This window comes from Globicephala melas, chromosome 20, assembly GCF_963455315.2.
Source record: "Globicephala melas chromosome 20, mGloMel1.2, whole genome shotgun sequence".
Taxonomy (NCBI): Eukaryota; Metazoa; Chordata; class Mammalia; order Artiodactyla; family Delphinidae; genus Globicephala; species Globicephala melas.
This window is the reverse complement of record NC_083333.1, coordinates 14,470,529-14,494,453: the sequence shown is the minus strand read 5'-3', so window position 1 is coordinate 14,494,453 and position 23,925 is coordinate 14,470,529. Positions and strand designations below refer to the sequence as shown.

The 23,925-nt window shown below is 40.7% G+C and overlaps 1 long non-coding RNA gene across 1 annotated transcript in view; it reads right to left on the bottom strand.

The window, feature by feature from the left end:
• The window catches only part of LOC115855811 (uncharacterized), a 203,696-nt gene that overhangs the window by 47,397 nt on the left and 132,374 nt on the right, over positions 1-23,925 (bottom strand). Inside the window, exons 3-4 of the long non-coding RNA XR_009560299.1 lie at positions 20,497-20,613; positions 13,528-13,755 (exon numbers count right to left, since the gene is read on the bottom strand). This is a non-coding gene — a long non-coding RNA (uncharacterized lncRNA). The remainder of the gene's footprint in view (positions 1-13,527; positions 13,756-20,496; positions 20,614-23,925) is intronic.

Below are 23,925 nucleotides of genomic sequence, written 5' to 3'. Positions count from 1 at the left end.
TTTCCCTTTATTCTGTTAATGTGGTATATTATGTTGATTTTTAAATGTTTACTTAAACCATGTATTCCTGAAATAAACTCAAATACTTATATTATCATATATATGCTAAATATATATACATATATACATATATATGTATATATTGCCAGATTCAGCTTGCTAACATTTTCTTTAGGATTTTTGCCTCTCTGCTCACAAATGAGTATTTTCTTTTCTCATAATGACCTTGTCAGGTATTTGTTAAGGTATTCTGACGTCATAAAACAAACTGGGGAGTAGTCTCTCTCAATCTTTGTGCAAGATTGTCATTGCCAGTAAAGCTATTTGCTCCTACAATTGCATTTGTAGAACATTTAAAATTCTGGTTTCATTTTCTTTAAGTTATTAAAATATTCAGATTTTCTATTTCCTCCTGTGTCACTTTTTTGCATTTTATTGTCTTATATTTTTAAAATTGAAGTACAGTTGATTTATAATGTTTCAGACGTACAGCAATTACAAGATATTGAATATAGTTCCCTGTGCTGCCTCTCGGGTCACTTTTAATAAATTATATGTTTCTGGATTCATCTCATCTAAAACTTAGTATGTGTTGACATAAGGCTGTTGATAATATTCTCTTATTTCCTTTCTCTGCATGATCTTTGGTGACGTGCCCTATTTTGTTCCTGACATTAGATATTCGTGCCTTCCTTCTTTTTCTAGTGATCAATCTTACTAGACTGGTGTCAGTTTTATTAGGCTCCCCTTTCTGTCCAAAGTATAGCTTTACTGATCCTGTCTCTGCCATAAATTTTTGCTTTTATATTTATTTTTCTTTCTTCTACGTTTCTTTAACATTTGTCATATACGCTTTTTTTTAACATATTTATTGGAGTATAATTGCTTTACATTGTTGTGTTAGTTGCTGCTGTATAACAAAGTGAATCAGCTATACGTATACATATATCCCCATATCCCCTCCCTCTTGCATCTCCCTCCCACCCTCCCTATCCCACACATCTAGGTGGTCACAAAGCACTGAGCTGATCTCCCTGTGCTATGCGGCTGCTTCCCATTAGCTATCGATTTTACATTTGGTAATGTATATATGTCCATGCCACTCTCTCACTTCGTCCCAGCTTCCCCTTCCCCCTCCCCGTGTCCTCAAGTCCATTCTCTATGTCTGCGTCTTTATTCCTGTCCTGCCCCTAGGTTCTTCAGAACCTTTTTTTTTTTTTTTTAGATTCCATATATATGTGTTAGCATACGGTAATTGTTTTTCTCTTTCTGACTTACTTCACGCTGTATGACAGACTCTAGGTCCACCCACCTCACTACAAACAACTCAATTTCGTTTCTTTTTATGGCTGAGTAATAGTCCATTGTATATATGTGCCACATCTTCTTTATCCATTCATCTGTTGATGGACACTTAGGTTGCTTCCATGTCCTGGCTATTGTAAATAGTGCTGCAGTGAACACTGTGGTACATGACTCTTTTTGAATTATGGTTTTCTCAGGGTATATGCCGAGTAGTCAGATTGCTGGGTCATATGGTAGTTCTAGTTTAGTTTTTTAAGGAACCTCCATACTGTTCTCCATAGTGGCTGTATCAATTTACATTCCCACCAACAGTGCAAGAGTGTTCCCTTTTCTCCACACCCTCTCCAGCATTTATTGTTTGTAGATTTTTTTGATGATGGCCATTCTGACCAGTGTGAGGTGATACCTCATGGTGGTTTTGATTTGCACTTCTCTAATGATTAGTGATATTGAGCATTCTTTCATGTGTTTGTTGGCAATCTGTACATCTTCTTTGGAGAAATGTCTATTTAGGTCTTCTGCCCATTTTTGGATTAGGTTGGTTTTTTTGATATTGAGTTTCATGAGCTGCTTGTAGATTTTGGAAATTAATCCTTTGTCTGTTGCTTCATTTGCAAATATTTTCTCCCATTCTGAGGGGTGTCTTTTCGTCTTGTTTATGGTTTCCTTTGCTGTACGAAAGCTTTTAAGTTTAATTAGGTGCCATTTGTTTATTTTTGTTTTTATTTCCCTTTCTCTAGGAGGTGGATCAAAAAGGATCTTGCTGTGATGTATGTCATAGAGTATTCTGCCTATGTTTTTCTCTAAGAGTGTTATAGTGTCTGGCCTTACATTTAGGTATTTCATCCATTTTGAGTTTATTTTTGTGTATGGTGTTAGGGAGTGTTCTAATTTCATTCTTTTACATGTAGCTGTCCAGTTTTCCCAGCTCCACTTACTGAAGGGCTGGCTTTTCTCCACTGTATATTCTTGCCTCCTTTATCAAAGATAAGGTGACCTTATGTGCATGGTTTTATCTCTGGGCTTTCTATCCTGTTCCATTGATCAATATTTTTGGTTTTGTGCCAGTACCATACTGTCTGGATTACTGTAGCTTTGTAGTATAGTCTGAAGTCAGGGAGCCTGATTCCTCCAGCTCCGTTTTTCTTTCTCAAGATTTCTTTGGCTATTTGGGGTCTTCTGTGTTTCCATACAAATTGTGAAATTTTTTGTTCTAGTTCTGTGAAAAATGCCATTGGTAGTTTGATAGGGATTGCACTGAATCTGTAGATTGCTTTGGGTAGTACAGTCATTTTCACAATGTGCACTCTTGCAATCCAAGAACATGGTATATCTCTCCATCTGTTTGTATCACCTTTAATTTCTTTCATCAGTCTCTTATAGTTTTCTGCATACAGGTCTTTTGTCTCCTTAGGTGGTTTATTCCTAGGTATTTTATTCTTTTTGTTGCAATGGTAAATGAGAGTATTTCCTTAATTTCTCGTTCAGATTTTTCATCATTAGTGTATAGGAATGCCAGAGGTTTCTGTGCATTAATTTTGTATCCTGCTACTTTACCAAATTCATTGATTAGCTCTAGTAGTGTTCTGGTAGCATCTTTAGGATTCTCTATGTATAGTATCATGTTATCTGCAAATGTCATATATGCTTTTAACCTATTCTTTTCTCAAATTGCTTGAAATGTATGCATCCCACTAGTTTTCTGGGGTTTTGTGGTAAAATACACATAATATAAAATTTACCTTTAGTGACATTTAGTACATTCACAGTGTTGCACAACCTTCATCATCATGTAGTTCCAGAATGTTTTCGTCACCCCAAAAGCAAGCTCTGCACTTATTGAACAATCTCTTACTAGTCCCCTCTCCTCCCAGTCCCTAGTAACCCCTGATCTGCTTTCTGTCTGCATGGATTTGCCTCTTCTGGATATTTAATATAAAGGGAATCATTCAATAAGAGGGGACTAGGTAATTCCCTGGTGGCCCAGTGGTTAGGGCTCAGCGCTTTCATTGCAGTGGCCCAGGTACAGTACTTGGTCAGGGAACTAAGATCCCACAAGCAACGTGGTATGGCCAAAAGGAAAAAAAAAAAAAAAAAAAAAAAATATATATATATATATATATATATATATATATATATATATATGGACCAAAAATTCAATGGCATAAAATGTAGGTTAATGGAAATCAGTATTTTTTTCAATCTATATTGCCACTATACTGTATTGTCATATACTGTACAATACTGACTGTGCACTGAAATAAGAAAGTCCCAAATGATTAAGGCTTTCACCTATTACTGTATCCTTCCTCCAATAAAAGGTAATAAAGTTAGCCATCCCTCTCCAAATGGGGTTGGCCAGAGGATGAGACAACCCAAACACCAATTGTGTTTTTTCCAAATTCATGTTATTGTCTAATGTGGTATTTTAGGACACACACACACACACACACACACACACACAGCTTGAATTAAAATCCAAGGATTGCTACACTTGTAGTTGTAGACCATACCATCTTCTCTAGCTACTTTAAGTAGGGAGGAATTTATTAAATGGTATTTAGTAACTTAGAAAATCTTTGGAAAGGCTGATAGAACAGGCTTCAGGTTAAGTTCAGGAACAATTATGGGTGAGAAACAGAGCAGAAGAAATTACCTCTGCCATGTTTCGAAAGCTGTTTACCTTTGTTTTTCTCTGTAAAATGTATGACCCACACTTTCCTCTTAACTTTGTTTCAAATCAAAGTGTCACTTGGGTGCATCTGATTGGTGGAAATTCAGTTAAGTTGCTTGCTGTTATCATGGTTGATTTTACATTATTATCCCTTTAAATCCAGCACATTCTTATCAGCTACTTGGGGATCAACACAGAAAGCCACCACAGAGGCTTGCACTTGCCTCTAGAACTTCCCGGGGCTCACGAATGATCTTAGGCTTCTTCTTACGGACTCCAGACCTTTCTTTTGTTGGCTCCCATCATGGCTGATCTCAATGGCTTCATACATTGACTCTCCCTCTCTGTCCAGCTCTGTTTGAATCGGTGACCTTATTTTAAACTGCCTCGTTGAGTCTTAGGACACAGTTTCCAGGGATTGTGGCTCAGTTCCATGCACCAAAACTCTGGGAAAGTTTCCCCCATCATCCAGGACACACCCAGGACTTTGAAATACTTCTCCAGACAGCCCTACACTATCCTCAACCCCTCTAACAGGGGGAGGAGGAGACACTGTACTATTATTGTTGTTGTTATTAATAAGAGAGAGTGTGCTAGCATAGGAAAGCTCCCAAATAAAGAGAATAGTGTCCCCTGGATTTGTGCAACATGAACATACTGACACAGTATCCACTGGTGGGAGAGAGAAAGAACTGGAAAGGAAGCAAGTGGTTATAACAGAAAGAAGGTCGGGGGAACCTGAGATCATACACGGAGACCAACACAGTAGCTTTAAGGGTTTTGAGGGCCCTAACACACTTCTCTTGCAAGCCGCGGTCCTTTCAACGAATATCTAGGTGTGGGCGGGGAGGGAGGAAGATCATGAGACCCGCATGCTCTCAGCATTGTACCTGGAAGGACCTTGTTTCTCTTTATCATTTTCTATTTCATGTACCGTTTAGCACACCACGTTTATGCTTACGCCTGTGATCTTTTGAAGATCTAAGCTCATGAATCTCTGTAAAGTTCAAAGAATCTCATTTAATGTTATCTCCACATTGTGGGTGATTTTTTTTCCCACTTGATAGTAAAGATTTTGTTTTTAAAAATAAGAAAAAATGTCTTTGATATCCTAACTTTGAGAATTCCTTCCAAATACATTTTCACGTGTGCAAGTATGTTTATACATGTCAGATTATGTGACTTTGAAGTGTTTTGTGTTTGTGGGTCCCAATGTGTGCATTCATTCATGTATGTGTGTATACACATACGTGTACTTTATGAACTGTTGCTATGAAGTAATGACATTGGTTTTTGTAACACGAATGCTGAAATGACAAAAGGAGCGAACATCTAGGGCAGTGAATCTCAACAGGGGGCAATTCTGCTCCCTGGTGCGTGTGGGAGGGGCATTTAGCACTGTCCGCAGACATTTCTGGCTGCCAAAAATGGGGTTAGGGTGCTCCTGGCATCTAGTACACAGAGGCCAGGGACGCTGCTAAATATCCTAGAGTGCACGGGGCAGCCCCCTGACCCCTGCCCACGACAAAGAGCTATTTGTCCTAAAGTGTCGATAGTGCCAAGGTTGAGAAACTCCGTTCTAGACACATAGTACTGAACAAAAGTTTACCGGGCACCTATAATATTCAAGACTCTGTTTTAGCCTTGGTTCAGAAATAAGCATAATGCAAACATCTATTGGTACGCCCCCCATGTATTTAGTAAGGGAGTGTATCAGGCAGGGTCTCAACTGGAAACACTTGGTACGCACGGATTAAGGTAAGTTGAAGAACTAGTTACAAAGGAACGAATATAGGGAGAGCGTAAGGGAGAGTGTGGTGGCCTGGGCTAGCAGCCACCAAGGTGCTATCCTCCATGGGACCTACAGAGCTAAGGTGTGGAGTGGATACTGGAACCTGGAAGGGGATGGAGTCTTCTGGTGCACCCACCTTGAAGGGAGCGAGCTTCAGTTGAGAGAGTTAACCTTGAGGTGACCTCCAAGGGAAAGAACTAGGGGACCAATTACCCCCACCTCCCTCCCACCTACGCTAAGGGCCCCCCATGGGCCAACAGAAGCCAGAGAACAAGCCAGAGAACAAGCTGGGCTTACAGCTCAGCCCAACTGGAAGCCGGATGGAGAACAGTGAGGGAGGGGGGCGGGCACCAGGGAACATGAAGGTGAACGAAGGTATCTGGGCAAGGACTTACTTTGTAAAGGACTCTCACTGAAAGCAGATACTGGTAAGAGCCACCAAATCAAGGGCTCTCAGCTTTCGGAGGCGTGAGGGGTTCTTTCTAGCTTGGATGAGCTCAGGGAGGCCTCAGTAAAGGATGCGGCATTTGAAAGACAGCCTTGGGAAGTGACTAGAGTAACCAGCATGTCAGCCTTTTCCCACTTTGAAAGGGCACCTTCGTCTCGTACACGCAGGGGAGCGGGGGGGGGCTTCGGCTGCAGGCCTCGCCAGCCTCCTCTCCTGCCCACGGATCCCAGCCCTGCCGCTGTTCCTAGAACATGCTGCTGGAAAGCATCTCCCAGCTAGGACACTTCTCCCTGGGCCTGGCCACGCTCACAAGGGGGACTGGGCAGGCCCTGCTTCTCTCCATTAGCCTGCTTCTTTGTTCTTCGTAACACCATTATTTTACACATATATGAGCATATATGTGTATATACTACTTTCATATATATGTGTATGTGTGTATATATATCAACTGTTACGTAGGATTGCAGTACCCAAAGGACATTTACATAACAGAGGAGCACAGATATTTAAAACCTTAATATGCCTTTCACCCTAGTACAAGGGAAAAACGCTCACCAAATGAAACCCACACAAGGAACGCCCTCCTGCGCTCCCCCAGCTCCTAGCCATGCTCTCCCGTTTGGGGGTCTGTTCCTCGTTGTGGATCCTCTTCTACTCTCCCTCCTATGAGTATTTTTAAAAATATATTTATTTTATTTTATTTATTTGGCTGCACCGGGTCTTAGCTGCGGCACGCAGGACCTTTTTAGTTGCGGCATGCATGTGGGATCTAGTCCACTGACCAGGGATTGAACCCGGCTCCCCTTCACTGGGAGCAAGAAGCCGTAACCATGGGACCACCAGGGGCCACTCCTCTTCCCCTAGCGGCCTCTGTACGTAGTGAGTTGCTGACCATCCTCTTTGTTCTATTGATAACTCATTGGAAAGCCGTGGGGTTTCTTTCCAATTCGGCCTCCACCGTGGGCACATCTGCCTTTCCCAAGGATAAATATTAATTATCAGAGATATTACGCTCTAAACCCAGAAGGTGGAAGAGAAGTATTTTTCTTACGTCCCCAATGCTTTCAAAGCCTCCCCTCTACGTGTAATGAACACCTCGTATCATTTACTTTTGAACAGTGTAAGCGCGCCCACCCCTTCAAACTAGGACCCCCCAGAGCCTGCTGGAAATAAGAAGTGGGCCCATTTTCCAGCTTTATGCCTCTTAAGAACTGCCCTCATGACTACACTAAGACCTAACAGGGGCTTTGTAATTAGTTCTTAATTACAAGGCGAGATTAAATTCCTAGCCAGCCAAGAGCATTCTCTTCCCCAGACTCTGAATGGAGAGAAAAAGGATGGTTTTGTTTTTCTAGTAACATAAGATTTTACACTGAGAGATGAGAGCTGGAGCATGAGGTCTGATATTCAAGGTGGAAAGGACATCGTAAGCACAGAGGTTGGAAATAATGCACATAAACTATTGTTTAAATGAACATTGTTTAGAAATGTGAAAGCAATGAACTGTGGGTGTATACCTAGCAGGCACCAGATTATAGGTGATGTTTAATTATTTCCTTTAAAGATTGATTTTGTATTTTAAAAAATTACATGCTGCTGATTTAGAGAAGGATATTAACTCACTGGAATAGAATCACAAAAATCCATTTGTTTTTCCAGTTTCTGCTGCTACTTGGGTTAACTCCTTCCCCCCCCCTCCCCCACTTGACAGCAGATTCCCTTCACAGCATCATAGTTGAATTCCATAACTTTTTGGTCCCTTTGGGTTATTCTGTCAGTCTGGTTTCCTTTCTCAGACTCTGTGTTGTTTTTGAAATTGTTAATTTCACGGTCATTCCAAAGTCCTCTTCCACCATCCCCCAGCTCTTCCCCCAACTACAGGGGCCAAACTCAACAACAGCGGCTTAGAACAGGGAGGGTGGTACACACCAAGCTGCTGTTGGGGCCCTGGGGAGGGAGAGGGTTGGAGCATCTCCTTCCTGGCTGTCCAGTGGGAAAGTTGCTTCTTTCTGTTGGCTGCTGTTTCCTCTCTAACACTCAGTAGCCAGAAGCCATTGGTTCTGCCTGAGTGTCAAGTTTCCAAAGGAATGTTGGTTACTTGAGGGAGGGTACCTGTTGGTGTTTCAGGGAGCCCTAGGCAGCCCTGCCCCCTGCACGTTTCCCTGGGTTCAACTCCTAGTTGTGATGTGTCCCTCATCTTCCTCCCAGTAGCCACTCCAGACTGTCTAGCCAACCCATCTTGTCTATGGGGCCGCCATACCAGGTTTCAAGCTGTCTGGAGCTCTATCCTTCACGCCTGGTCAGGAAACACACAGGTTTGCCACGTGAAATGAGGAGGGTCACTGGTTCCCTACTGGCATATACCCTTCTGCCCTCTACAGCGCTGACAGGAGGCATCTTCTTGTCCCCTTTCGACCAAGATGATCTCCAGTCCCCAACTTAGTGGAGGGAAAGAAGGCTCAGGCACTTTCCTGAACCCCCTGGATTCTCCTAGTTGTTCTCCCTCTTAGCGTTGTGGAGAACAGGCTAGAGCCCGTTTTCACGAACTGACACTCCTTCAAAATGCCACCTCCTCTCCCTGTCGCCTCCTTTCCTGTTGCCGTTGTGTGTGAGGAGTGGGTGGGTGGTACTCTCTTTACTGAATGGCATCCTTCTACACGCCCTGAAGGAATGGGGCTGAACACAGAGCCGGTGGTTCTAGCAAGTGAGAAGGTGGGGTACCTCGTAACAGATGTTTTCAGCCATGGACCTGAGTAGCCAATTGCAACAGGTGGCAACTGACAACACCGTGTTACTGTTATGACCACCCTTCAGAGATACGCGTATCCCCTCCCACAATTTGGTTCGGATGTCAGAACTGACGATGCCACACATTCACCAAGAAGGTATGAAAAGTTTTATTACTTAGGGATTTGAGGTCTCTGGGGGAGAGCAGAGCGGTACGCTTAAGTAGACCCCAAATAACTTTAGAGATGGAGGAAGGGCGCCAGGCCTGGGTTTTTAGGGCAGTTAAGGAATGGGGCCAGGGTGAGAGTTCTCAGGCAGGGGCTGGGGCTAGCTGGGTTTCGCTCTCCTGCTGGCGCCAAGGAGGCTTTCTTATCAGTTTCCCCAGATGTGGGGTACAAGGGGTAGAGGGAGGGGTGGAGTTTAAAAATTGTCAGTTGTTGAACATAAAAAACGGGGCCCACAAGCACGTGAAAAGATGCTCAACATCACTAATTATTAGAGAAATGAAATCAAAACCACAGTGAGGTATCACTTCACTCTGGTCAGAATGGCCATCATCAAAAAGTCTATGAATAATAAATGCTGGAGAGGGTGTGGAGAAAAGGGAACCCTCCTCCACTGTTGGTGGGAATGTAAATTGGTGCAGCCACTAAGGAGAACAGTATGGAGGTTCCTCAAAAAACTAAAAACAGAGTTGCCATATGATTCAGCAATCCCACGCCTGGGCATATATCCAGACAAACCTCTAATTCGAAAAGATACATGCATCCCAATGTTCATGGAAGCACTATTTACAATAGCCAATACATGGAAGTGACCTAACTGGCCATCGACAGATGAATGGATAAAGAAGATGTGGTATATATCCACAATGAAGTACTACTCAGCCATAAAAAAAGAATGAAATACTGTCATTTGCAGCAACATGGGTGGACCTAGAGATTATCATACTAAGTGAAGTAAGTCAGACAGAGAAAGACAAATAACATATGATATCGCTTATATGTGGAATCTAAAATATGATACAAATGAACTTATCTACAAAACAGAAACAGACTCACAGACATAGAAAATAATCTTATGGTTACCAACGAGAAAAGGGGGGAGGGATAAATTAGGAGTTTGGGATTAACTCATACACACTACTATATATAAAATAGATAAACAACAAGGACCTACTATGTAGCACAGGGAACTGTATTCAATATATTGTAATAAACTGTAATAGAAAATAATCTGAAAAATAATATATATATATATATATACACACACATATATATATGAATCACTTTGGGGGAATTCCCTGGTGGTCCAGTGGTTAAGACTCTGAGCTTCCAATGCTGGGGGCCCAGCTTTAATACCTGGTCATGGAACTAGGATCCCACAAGATGCACCGCGCGGCCAAAAAAAAAACAAACCAAAAACGGAATCACTTTGCTGTATGCCTGCAACTAACACAATATTGTACATCAACTATACTTCAATTAAAGACGTTTAAAAAGAATGGGGCCAGATTCTTTCTTACAGTTACGTAGACATTAGAAAAAACTCAGACGGTACTGCTCTTCAAAGTCGTCGCTGCCGAAAGCTGGTCTGGTCCTCCAAGGAGCAGAAACCAAGACAGGATTAACTGTGCAAGGGTTTTTAGGAAAAATGCCTGCCAGGGAAAAAAACAGGGAGCAGACCAGACAAGCTGGAAGAGCCATCAGACTGTGACACAGAAGTCTGACCTTGAGTGAAGGACAGAAAGAGAGAAGGTTTGACGGAAATGTCCTAGGCTGCCATGTCATCTGCAAAAGGATCAGCAAAGTCTCGGGATGTTTCTGTGCTGAGGTTGGCCACCCCAGGAGTCCGCGCCAGTAAGGGGTCTGCCTTTGTGCCCCGGCTGCATGCGGGTCTGAGCTGGCAGGAGCCCTGGTCTTCGTGTGCACAGGTGGCTTCCCCAGCTCTGCAGCTGGGCCCCTGTCAATTGACCTTCCTATAGGTGGAAGCCTGGGAGGCAGCCTCATGGCCACCCCATACAGACACCTAGTCCAATGATTGTTTCATCGCTAAAATCATTTTGCAGCTCCTTTTCAGGGAGATGTCTTCACAGGATAGTATAGAAGCAATGAAAGGGCAGAGAGTTTCATAGCTTTTAAAAAGACCCTTTACTCTTGACCAAAACCAGCATCGGCCAGCTAGAGTACCCCTCTTAGTACTTATCGGTGTGGATTTGGCTATTACACACACACACACACACACACACACACACACACACACACACACACACAGACTCTGCACTTAAATGATAAAAGTCATCATTAACGACATCCCAAGGAATACGCCACAGTATCTGAAGGCAGTATCTGAATTAAAAGGAACAATTCCAGACACCTTTGGAACAATGGTAACACGGTAAGAATAATTGTACTGCCTTCCAAGGTGACTTCACTGAGGTGGACCATTCTTAGCATATACAGGATTTGGGGGACAATAGTGAAAATTCAAAATAGCTCTGCTTTCTACCTTCATTTCTTCTCTGTGTGTGCTCGGACAGATGGGGATGTGCAGGAATTATTCACCATAAAGCTGATGGACTCTTCCAAAGCTCTGGGCTTAGTTTTGAATTTGTACTTTTATATTCTTTTTATTTTCAAGGGGATATTCCCAAATTTTATAACTTTTAGGATCCACAATGCCTTCACCCACGCCAGGAATGTGTGTTTGTGTGTGCACATCCTGGCTGTGTTTGTGTGTATTCCTATGGCTTCCTTCCCCCCATCCTCACACTTGGGTGCATATGGTTCTCCAGATGGGGTAATGTTCTCCTTCACACATGTTTTTAAATGTCTTTGGATTGTTTAACAAAAAGAAGTTAAAGGGTAAAAGAGTAAACACCTGCTTAGACAAATCTCTGAACCAAAGTGAGGGACGGAGGAGGAACATTTTTCTTGCCCTGCCGGAGATCAAGCTTCAAGTTTCCAATGTAGTCAAATTTGGGGGAAATGATCTTTCTTCACGCCACTAGAGGGCACCAGTGTGCAGACAATTGTCAGGTTTGGGAGGGGTGCCGAGCTCCACGGAACAAGAGGGAAGGTGACTCTCACATTCCCATAGCCACCGAGTCCCTCTCCTTTCCAAAACACCTCTTCCTACACTCAGGATGTTTCTTTCCGGATCTGAATCATCCGAGTATTTCCTCCTCGCCTACCCTTCTACGAGGCTACACACCCCCCTCCTCCAGATTCCTTGTTGTGACCATCATCTCTGTGGATGAAGGTTGAAGGACCCCCAGGAGCATAGACCAGGGAGACCTACGGGTCCCGGAAAAAACACTGAAATTATTATCAGGAGACCTGGACTCAAGCCCCAGATCTGTCATTGGCTGTGTGATCTTGAGAAAATCACTTTACCTCTCTGAACCTCTGTGTGCTTATCTGCAAAATGGGAGGGAGAGTCCTCTAAAGTTCTTTGTGTTTCTGAGAAAAAGACTGGATACAGTTAAGCATCCTGCTTTGAAGGCAAAAGCCTCGTTCTTTCCCGTCATGCCGAAAACCTCTCCTTCTAAAATTCTAAAACCTGCTTCCTTAGTATTCTTTATCAACTCCTGAGGAATAAAATTCCAAATTAAGGACTTCTTTGGGTTTCCAGGCCAACATATAAGGAACTTGGACTTCAATTCTTCCACCCACACACAGGAGAAAATATGAACAAACTGAAAATCAACAACTCTTCTTAGATCAATCAGAAAACTGACATCCTAGGGCAAACTGCTACCCCCCCCCCCAAATGGAAGAGACAGACAGGTAGACAAAGAATCACACCTTACTGGAGCTGAAGATCAGGAGAAGAAAACTCTGCAGGAACCAGTACTGGGTTCCTTTTACCTAGTTTATCACGTCAAACTTGCAACAAAAAATGACAAAGCATACTAAGAGACAAAAAATGGACCAAAACAAAAAATGACACGGGTTGAAGAGACAGGGCAAACATCAGAACCAAACTCACATGTGGCAGAGATGTTGGAATTAGCAGACTGGGAATTTAAAATGACTATGATTCGTATTCCAAGGGCTCTAATGGAAAAAGTAGACAACATGCAAGAACAGATTGGCAGATTGGGAATGGAAGCAGTGAGATGGAAACTCCAAGAAAGAATCAAAAGGGAAGGCTAGAGATCAAAACGCCATGACAGGAATGAAGAACGCCTTTGATGGACTCATCAATAAACTGGACTCGGCCGAGGAAAGAATCAATGAGCTTGAAGGCATCAATAGAAACTTCAAAAACTGACGTTCAAAGAGGAAAAAGAATGAAAAAGATAGAACAAAATACTGAAGGACTGTAGGACAGTAACAGAAGGTGTTATGTACGTGTATTAGGATTACCAAATTAAAGACTTCCTCTCTCATCTATTCATAACCACACCACTTACATAGCCACGTCACTCTACCCTGCAAAACCCAGAGCTGAACTAAGAAACCATGTTTTTGCTTGTAACTCCTAACATTGCCATACCTTATTAAATTATCTCTGTTTAAACAATGAAAGACTTCCCGAGGGATGTGTGAGAATTTGAGGCAGCGGAAAGGGGCTTACCTGGTTTCTCTGTCACCTCTTTGGACTCATTAAAATGGGCTTGAAGTGACTTCTGTCTTCTCCCATCTTCTGCCCGAATCTCCTACTCCTCAAAAGACAGCTCGTTCAAACCACTGGACTGTGACCAGGGGACTGGACTGGTCACTGGATTGTGACCAGTGAGCTGATATTTCTTCATGGTATCAACTGGAAAGTCATATCCCATTTCCAGTGGAGCTTTGTCTGGAGCTGGAGAAAAATTGGACCAGAGAGTTTGGAGTAGCATGTGGAGAGGTAACTTCCTTGCTGTCACTTCAAGGTCACAGGCTTGAGGTCTGCTGACTATACTGATTTCTCCTGTTCCATCACTTTCTCTTTATTTTAATCACCTTCATTATAAATGTCCTCATAAAAGGCCTCCCACCTTCCATCCTCGTTGCTACCCTCCCCTAGTCCCATCTGCATCCTACTTAGGATTCTTCAGTAGCATTCTTCTTGAGAGGGACATTGAAAGCCATCTATGACCTAGTGAGTGGATCTCTCGTTGCACCCCCCTGACCTTCTCCTTTCTCACCAGCCACCATGTTCGTGCAACACTGAGCTGTTTGTAGTTATCACAACCCAAGGCATTTTACTTCCTTGTCCTTACGTATGCTGCTCCCTCTGCTAGAAAGATTTCTCCCCACTCTTGGGCTACATGCTCTAAGATTCAGCTCAAGTGCCCCCTCCACCAGGAAGTCTTCCCTGAGAAGCCAGTCCAGGTTTCATGCCTCTCCTAGTTTCTCCCCCATAACACAGGCAGACCTCTGCTATGCCACTTCCCTGGAGTACCATCGCTTTCCTAGTCACCTTCAAGTGCCTGGGGGGCAAGAATTGTGTCCCTTTCTCTAAGCTTATTATCTAGTACAATATATGGAACACGGTTTGTTACATGAATAAAAGTATGAAATAGTTGACAGAATGTAAAACTCTCAAAAATATGTTGTGAAAAGAAGGTGAATGTGGATCATGAGGGAGAAGAAAAGAAAAAGAAGAAAAGCAAAGCAGAAAAGAAAGTAGGCAGGAAAGTTCTATGTACTGTTTTAAACATAATAATTGGAGGAATTAACATTTCAGTCCTGGTTCAGACTGTTAAGGAAATACAGTTTAAGAAATGCCTTTTGAAATGCATTTTTGAAAAACCTTAAAGATAAGAATCAGTAGAGCTTAAAACGAAATACGTCTTTCAAAACGCTAAATCCACTTCTCAAGCCAGAAAGCAAAGAAAACATAAAAAGGTGGAAAGCACAGAAAAAGATGACAGAACAAAGATCAAACATAGGAGTTGTATCAATAAAAGCAAATGGATCAAGCTTTTCTATTAAAAGACAAAACCAATGGGGTCAAAACCCCAAACGTGAGTATGTACTGTCTACAATTTACATACCTAAAATAAAATGATCCAAACAGACTAAGATAAAAGCATGGGAAAAGACATGGCTGAAATATTAAAAAGGAAAAATATGGAAAATGGACGTTACCATATTAATAGAAGACAAAGTAAAAAAATCTAAGGTAAAAGACATTATGGGAGACAAAGTTTTTTGTTTTACTTTTTAATTAATTTAATGTTTTAATCAAAAAAAGTTAAGCATGGGCACAGTCTAAATTTTTTTTTTACTTCTAAAAGGATATAACAAATATGTCAGGTCCTTATCCCTCATCCCCATCCAACATTCTAAAGGCAACATTTTTCAGTTCTTTTGGCTGTTTCTTATATGTAAGAAACGTGTTAAAATTAATGGACATAAACAGACCTCAGTTGATCAATGATATTAGCTTCTTATATTGCCAGCAAAGGATTTTTTTATACCCATTTTACTCTGCTCTCATTCTTCTGTTGTAGTTATATCACAATTTGGAGGTTTGTCCATATCCACTATTGTATCAGTTAGGAATGTGCTTGGCTGCAAGTAACAGAAAACACACCTAGCAATGGCTTTCAGGCAGTCAAAAGCTGATGTGGTGGTTTTAAGATGTCCTTAGGGACCCAGGCTTTTAAAATTTTTCTGTTCTCCCATTTTAGGCTCATAGTTTTTGTCCTCATGGTCACAAGACAGCTGCTACACCTCCAATGTTGCACCCATGTTTCAGGGAGGGAAAAAAAAAGGAAGGAAGAAGGGAAGCCAGAGGAGAAAAAAAAGAAAAAGTTTCCTAGGAACACTTAGCTCATGTCTCATTAGCAGGCTCTGTGTCACACACCTCCAACTGCAAGGTAATCTAACATTGCAAGAGTTTTTAGATAGGCACATTGCTGCCTGAACAAAATTGAGGTTTGGAATCAAGGAAGAAAGGAGTGTAGACACTGGCAAGGTAACCAACAGTGTGTATCACAGGTGTTTTTTATTATTATCTCTATGTAAATAGTGCTAATGGCTTAACCAGTAATTGTCATAGTTATTTTCTTTCTTGTACATCTTTTTGTTTTGCCTGGAGTCAGAGCTTGCCTCATTATTTTTCATTTGCTTAAGGTTGTTTTTTCCCTTCAACTTGTGGCTAACTTTTCCCATAAATACCAAAAGCTCTGTAAGATATCTCTCAACATTATCTTCATGTGCTTACAGCCATCAGATAATCTATCATTTCGAACCTCTTTCAGGAGACATCACTATTTGAGACCTCCATCCTTCTGCTCCATCTCTAGGTTTGAAGCCACACTGTCAGCTGGGACATCCCTCCATCCCCTTTCCCTACTTTTCTGAGTCCTTGGTCTTTCATTTTCTTGAATTACTATCTAATTTTGTTGGAGTATATCCCTTAGTTGCTTTCTGGAAGGAAAAAAAGAGAAAAAGACGTATGCTAGTTTATATATATATTGTTTTAGACTTTTGCATTCCTACCATGACACTTAATTGCAAATCTTGCTAATCTAGAATTCTAGGTTGGATTTCGTTTCTCTCCAATTTTTAAAGTCTTTGCCGCATTGCTCTTTTGAAGTCCAGTGCCATTCTGATCACTGATTTTTGCTTGTGCCCTGTTTCCCACCCCACCTTTCATGTTTTTAGGTTCTTCTCTTTATCTCAGTATTCTGAAATTTCACTATTGTGTGTACTGATGTATTTTATCACCCACTGTGTTGAGCATCTGGTAGGAAGTAATCTGGAACCGTTTATCCTTCAGTTCTGGGATGGTTAGTTTTATTGTTCCTTTAATAATATCTTCCCCTACATTTTCTTGATTTTTGTTTTCAGAAATTGTGACAAAATTAGGAATTGGATTCTTTCCTTTTGTCTATTTCTTTATAATTTTAATCTAAGTTCCTGAAGAATTTTCTGCTTTGTTTTCCAAACGCTACTGAACTTTTCGTCATGGTTTTCACATTTTTAATTTCCAAAGGCTGCTTCTTCTTCGCTGATCGCTGCTCCCTGTCCCCTTTATAAACAGGTTTGTTTCATAGATGCACAATATTTTACTATTTCTGAGGATACTAATTACAGTTTCTTTAACGTTTAAAGAAATTAAACTTTAAAACTCTGCATTATTTTCACTTCTGCTGATTTTGTTTTGATTCCTCTCTTTTGTATCAGGAGCCGTCTTCGGAGGTCTCATGAGTCTCTGCTGTTCGTATTTAAGAGTGAAGCACTGAAAAGCTAATTGAAAACTACACCCATGGAAGTTATTGATTTCACTGTATGGGAAACAAGTGGCCACCTAGCTTTTCCTTTGGGAATCGAATGTCAATGTGGGTAGGTCTTTTCTTTGGCTGTGTGTAGAAGGATTTGGTTTCTCCAGCCTCCCTCCCAGAATTCTGTGGCTGATAGGAAATGTTCTCATCATTCTATGAACAGACTTTGAAACCTTATTCCCCTATGTTCAGACCTCCATCTCACCTGGCCCTACTCTATGGTCAATGTATCTAAGTTTAAAGGCTCTCAGGTGCAATTTTTGAAAAAGTATTTTTCTCTTGCTTTATACTGGGGATAATTGCTGACTATATAGGATAGTGGTAGGCAGGGTAGGGGACATTGGATCTAATTGCTTCTTGTAAAGACTTTCAAATAACCCTCTGGTTGTCAATGCTACCTCACCCCTGGTTTCTTTGGTACTTGCCTTCTCTAATTCCAAAGGTTTTCCAGCTCTCAGCCAGGCAATATTTCCTGCTTCTCACCAGTTTCCCCTCTGCCATAAGTGGGATAAACCTTTCTCTCATTGCTAAGCCATTTACAAGTCATCCATTCATGCTCCCTTTTCATGTAACAATATTGTTTGGGGTTGTACAAGTCTTCTGCTTTCATCAAAGATGGAATTTGGGTTTCAGTTTCTCCTTGTTGTTTGGAATGATTTTGAAAAGAAATGAAAACGAAGCCACCTTTTCTCTATGATTTTAAAACTGGAAGCCTTATTTTGTTTTGACAAAAGTTACAACTCACAGAGAATGTGTCGCAGATAGCAAACTTTTATCTGGGCAATAATGCTGCATCAAAATACATAAAAACAAAATATTTGCTATTCATGGAGAAATTGACAGAATTAGAATGGTGGTGAGGAAGGTATTATACTTCTTTAAATCTTCAACAGATCAAAAGGCAAAAATAGGGAGGTTGAAGATCTGAATAATGTAATTAATTCATTTGATTTAAAAGATATGTTTCACAAAAGATCCTGAATAGCCAAAGCAATCTTGAGAAAGAAAAATGGAGCTGGAGGAATCAGGCTCCCACACTTCAGACTATACTACAAAGCTACAGTAATCAAGACAGTATGGTACTGGCACAAAAACAGAAATATAGATCAATGGAACAGAGTAGAAAGCCCAGAGATAAACCCACGCACATATGGTCACCTTATCTTTGATAAAGGAGGCAAGAATATACAATGGAGAAAAGACAGCCTCTTCAATAAGTGGTGCTGGGAAAACTGGACAGCTACATGTAAAAGAATGAAATTAGAACACTCCCTAACACCATACACAAAAATAAGCTCAAAATGGATGAAAGACCTAAATGTAAGGCTAGACACTATAACACTCATAGAGGAAAACATACTCAGAACACTCTATGACATAAACCACAGCAAGTCTTTTTTGACCCACCTCCTAGAGAAATGGAAATAAAAACAAAATAAACAAATGGGACCTAATGAAACTTAAAAGCCTTTGCACAGCAAAGGAAACCATAACCAAGACGGAAAGACAACCCTCAGAATGGGAGAAAATATTTGCAAACAAAGCAACTGACAAAGGATTAACCTGCAAAATTTACAAGCAGCTCATGCAACTCAATATCAAAAAACAAACAACCCAATCCAAAAATGGGCAGAAGACCTAAACAGACATTTCTCCAAAGAAGATACACAGATCGCCAACAAACACATGAAAGAATGCTCAACATCACTAATAATTAGAGAAATGCAAATCAAAACTACAATGAGGTTTCACCTCATACCAGTCAGAATGGCCATCATCAAAAAATCTACAAACAATAAATGCTGGAGAGACTGTGGAGAAAAGGGAACCCTCCTACACTGTTGGTGGGAATGTAAATTGATACAGCCACTATGGAGAACAGTATGGAGGTTCCTTAAAAAACTAAAAATAGAACTACCATATGACCCAGCAATCCCACTACTGGGCATATACCCTGAGAGAACCATAATTCAAAAAGAGACATGTACCACAATGTTCACTGCAACACTATTTACAATAGCCAGGACATGGAAGCAACCTAAGTGTCCATTGACAGATGAATGGATAAAGAAGATGTGGTATATATACACAATGGAATATTACTCAGCCATAAAAAGAAACGAAATTGAGTTATTTGTAGTGAGGTGGTTGGACCTAGAGTCTGTCATACAGAGTGAAGTAAGTCAGAAAGAGAAAAACAAATACCGTATGCTAACACATATATATGGAATCTAAAAAAAAAAAAATGGTTCTGAAGAACCTAGGGGCAGGACAGGAATAAAGATGCAGAGGTAGGGAACGGACTTGAGGACACAGGGAGGGGGAAGGGGAAGCTGGGACGAAGTGAGAGAGTGGCATGGACATATATACACTACCAAATGTAAAATAGATAGCTAGTGGGAAGCAGCTGCATAGCACAGGGAGATCAGCTCGGTGCTTTGTGACCACCTAGAGGAGTGGGATAGGGAGGGTGGGAGGGAGACGCAAGAGGGAGGAGATATGGGGATGTATGTATGTGTATAGCTGATTCACTTTGTTGTAGGGCAGAGGCTAACACACCATTGTGAAGCAATTATACTCCAATAAAGATGGTAAAAAAAAAAAAAAATCAAAGCTGCCAGGAGTAAAAGAAAAGTAGCCAAGGGACTTCCCTGGTGGTCCAGTGTTTAAGACTTCACCTTCCAAGGCAGGGGGTGTGGGTTCGACCCCTGGTTGGGGAACTAGGATCCCACATGCCTCACAGCCAAAAAAAAAAAAAAAAAACCAAAACATAAAATAGAAGCAATATTGTAAGAAATTCAATAAAGACTTTAAAAATGGTCCACATCAAAAATATCTTTAAAAAAAGTAGCCAAAAGAATAATTTCTTGATTAGATTTGGAAATGGTAACATGTATGTAATATATAATGCATATATTTATAAGATATCTACCTACAGGCATATATATTATATATATAAAATGCATATATATATTATATATGTGTGTTTATATAATGTGCATATGGAATGTATACATATATTAGTCTGTGTTTTAAAAAACTGGGGTATAAATTACACACAGTGCAATTTTAAAATCTTGATGAATTATTTTTTGTTGAGGTGTGGTTGATTTGCAATGTTGTGTTAGTTTCTGGTGTACGGCAGGGTGATTCAGTTATATACATATATATCTATAATTTTTCAGATTCTTTTCCATTATAGGTGAATGGAAGATATTGAATATAGTTCCCTGTGCTATACAGTAAATAAATAAATAAATAAATGAATAAAAGATATGTTTCAAACTCTGTACTTCACAGAGAATAACAAGAAACAAAATACAAACCTCAGTGATGGATCCACGACCACATGAGAATGTGTCTCATGATGAAGTTGGCATTTCAGATCAGTAAATAAGGGGTAGATTATTCAACAAATGGTGTTGGGAAAACTGGCAAATGATCTGGAAATAAAGAGAAAGAGACTAATGACTTTGGTCTTTTAGTTATTGCTGCCAGTTCTTGGCAGGCGGTTTGACTACTGGGGCTTTCCCCAAAGAGTCCTCGTTCCCTGGTCTTTTGCACGCCACTATAGGGTACTTTCTAGGCATTCCAAAGAATAATCAGAATTAGGCCATTTGACTTCCTCTGGTGACTTAAATGGCTGTGCTAGTTTGAAAGCCAAGAGGTCCTTCATACTTTGCCCTTCTTAGGTGATTGCCTTGCATGCATTTGATAGCATGGAACGAACTGCACATTGGATTCTTCCACCACGAGTTTGGAGGGGCTAGTGCATGGGCTGAGAAGGTTGGGAATCCCACACTACTGAGCAAAGGTAGCTTTCTATTGTCAAGCCATCATAAAGCCCTCTAATGCTGTCTGAGGACTCTCGTGGGGCTCCTCCAGCTATTCCACTGCCTTCTGAATGCTTGCAGCTTTGAAAAGGCCTTCCAGAGAGCCTGCCTTCTTTCTGCATGCCCTCTCCCCCCATCCAGAAGGGATGTGCAAAATATTTATCAACTTTCATTGTGTCATTGGCACCATGAATGATGGAATATCCATCAGTCTAGAAACTAGGTGTAATTAACCAGCCAGACCTGTGCACAGTAGGTGAACATCAGCTCTTTCTGTACTAGAGACAGTCCTCCTACAATTCTCCCAGGAGCATTTCCCCCAAACTTCGTTTTGTTTGAGGTGTTATAGTCTCTCTTAATTTTTTCCTCCTTTACCCCTTTGAATTTATTGTATGGTTGTCCTTGCCTCCTCTGACATGTCTGCCTGATAATAATTTTCCACGTTTGATTTACTATGCAAGTCTCTTGAGCCAGTACATTTCCGGAGGGGGCAGATGCCTCTACTGGCAGAATAGAGAGGGGTGTGGCCAGGCACATCTCCAGTGGCTTCCCCATTTTGGAAGCATCTTTCCCTTGCTTTTCCTAAGCTAGAGCTCTCTGCGAACAGGGCTTTCTCTCTTCCCAGTTACTCAAAATCCTCTCCCATTTGATTATACCACCATCTCTTAACCCTAAGAACCCATCTGGATGTTCTGTGTTCTGATGGCTGAAGAGCAAAGAGGATAAAAGTGAAGGATCCCACAGGAGATTTAGAGCCAAGCCCGGACGTGGCCAGTACTCCTTCTGCCCACACTTCAGTGGGCAGAACTCAATAGCGCGTCCTCTGACCACTGTCAGGAAGGCTGGGAAATATCATTTAACTTATTGACAGAAGGAAGAAGTGGGTTCGTGAGCATCTCATCAGCCTCTGCCTCACTATTTTCTCCATCCTGCGGGATGTGGTACATGTTCTAAATTGGTGACCAATCTGTGATAGTTCTTCTTTCCTTTTTATGTAAAGGAGCATTTCCATTGGAGTAGCCATGTTCTTCTTTTAGGCCGCTTGTCCTTAAACCTTGAGATGCATTGGAATTGCCTGGACAGGCTTGTTAAAAACGCACATTCCTGGCGCCACCTCCAGGAAATTCCCTTTTTCCATGAAAGTTTGGAAATAATGTCAGCCAGAACGTGACAAAAGTTTTCAAAAGTTGCACTGGCCAAAATATTAATGGTGGTTGTCTTTGGACTATGGGTGATTTTCTTTTTCTTTCTCTTTGTACTTTCTAAGTTGTCTGATATGAACATGTGTTATTCGTATCAATAGGAAGAGGAGAGGCTAATTTGTTAAAGTTAAAGGATGCACCTTTCTTGTCAAGGCACTAACTTGACACAGTACTAGTGTCAACTAGTACACAGTACTCTTCTCTTTTTAAAAAAAATCCGTAAAACAATTTTAGCAGCTTTACTGAGGTATAATTTGCACTCCATAAAATATGCCCCTTGTAAGTCGCCAATTTTTAATACATTTATAAAGCTGTGCAACCATAACCTAATTCAGATGTAGAACATTTCCATCACCTGAAAAGGTTCCTGCCTGCCCGTTTGCAGTCAACCCTCACTCCCACCTCAGCCCAGGTAATCATCGATCTTCATTCTATGTAGATTTGCTTTTCCTGGGTATTTCATGTAAACTGAATCATGCAATGTGTGGTCCTTTGTATCTGACATCTTTCACATACCATAGTGCTTTTGAGGTTCAGCCATGTTGTGACTTGTGTCGGTAGTTTCTTCCTTTTGATTGCCAAATAGTATTCCAGTGTATGACTACATAATGTTGTGTTTCTCCATGCACCAGCTGATGGACATTTGGACTGTTTCTACTTTGGGGCTTTTATGAGTAATGCTTCTATGAACATATGCCTACAAGTCTTTGTACAGATATATCATTTTGTTTCTCTTGAGTGGATAGTTAGGAACTGAACTGACAGATCTTTTAGGAAGTTTAAATTTAACTTGTAAAGAAACGGCCGAACTCTTTTCCAAGTGGTTATATCATTATGCATTCCCACCAGTAGTGCTTTAAGATTTCAGTTTCTCCACAATCTCTCCAACACTTGGTATGTTCAGTCTTTTGGATTTTAGCTATTTTAGTAGGTGTATAGTTGTATCTCATTGTAGCTTTAATATGCATTTCCCTAATGACTAATTGTGTCAAGCAACCTTTCATGTGTTTATTAACCATTCATATAGTTTCTTTGATGAATTGTCTATTTAATTACCCATTTTTAATTGGGTTGTTTGTCTCCTGATTGAATTATGGGAGTTCTTTATATTCTGGAGATAAACCATTTTTTCAGGTATGTAATTTGCCAATATTTTCTCTCATTCTGTGACTTTTTCTAACTTTCTAAACAATGTCTTTTCAGAGAAGACTTTTTAATGTTTAGTGAAATCCAATTTATTAATTTTTATCTTATGAATTATGCTTTTGATGGCCTATTTAAGAAATCTTTGCTTAACCAAAGTTATAAGATTTCTCCTGTTTTTTCTTCAAAGGCTTTTATAGATTTAACTCTTAAATGTAGGATTATAATCCATTTTGAATTGATTTTTGTTTATTATGTGAGATAAGGATCTAAGTTTAGCTTTTAAAAAAATATATTGATATCCAATTGTCCCAACATATTTGTTGAAAAAACCATCCTCAAAAAGAAAACACAAAACATTGGGGTAAAATATACATAGCAGAAAATTTACAATTTTGGCTAAAATTTTGTGTGCAAAATTTTCTTAGTGTAGTTTTAGTATAGGTTTTTTTTTGTTTTTTTTTTTTAGCATGGTTCATTGGCATTAAGTGCATTCACACTGGGAGGTCCCTGGTGGTCCAGTGGTTAGGGCTCAGTGTTTTCACTGCCATGGGCCTGGGTCTGATCCCTGGTCAGG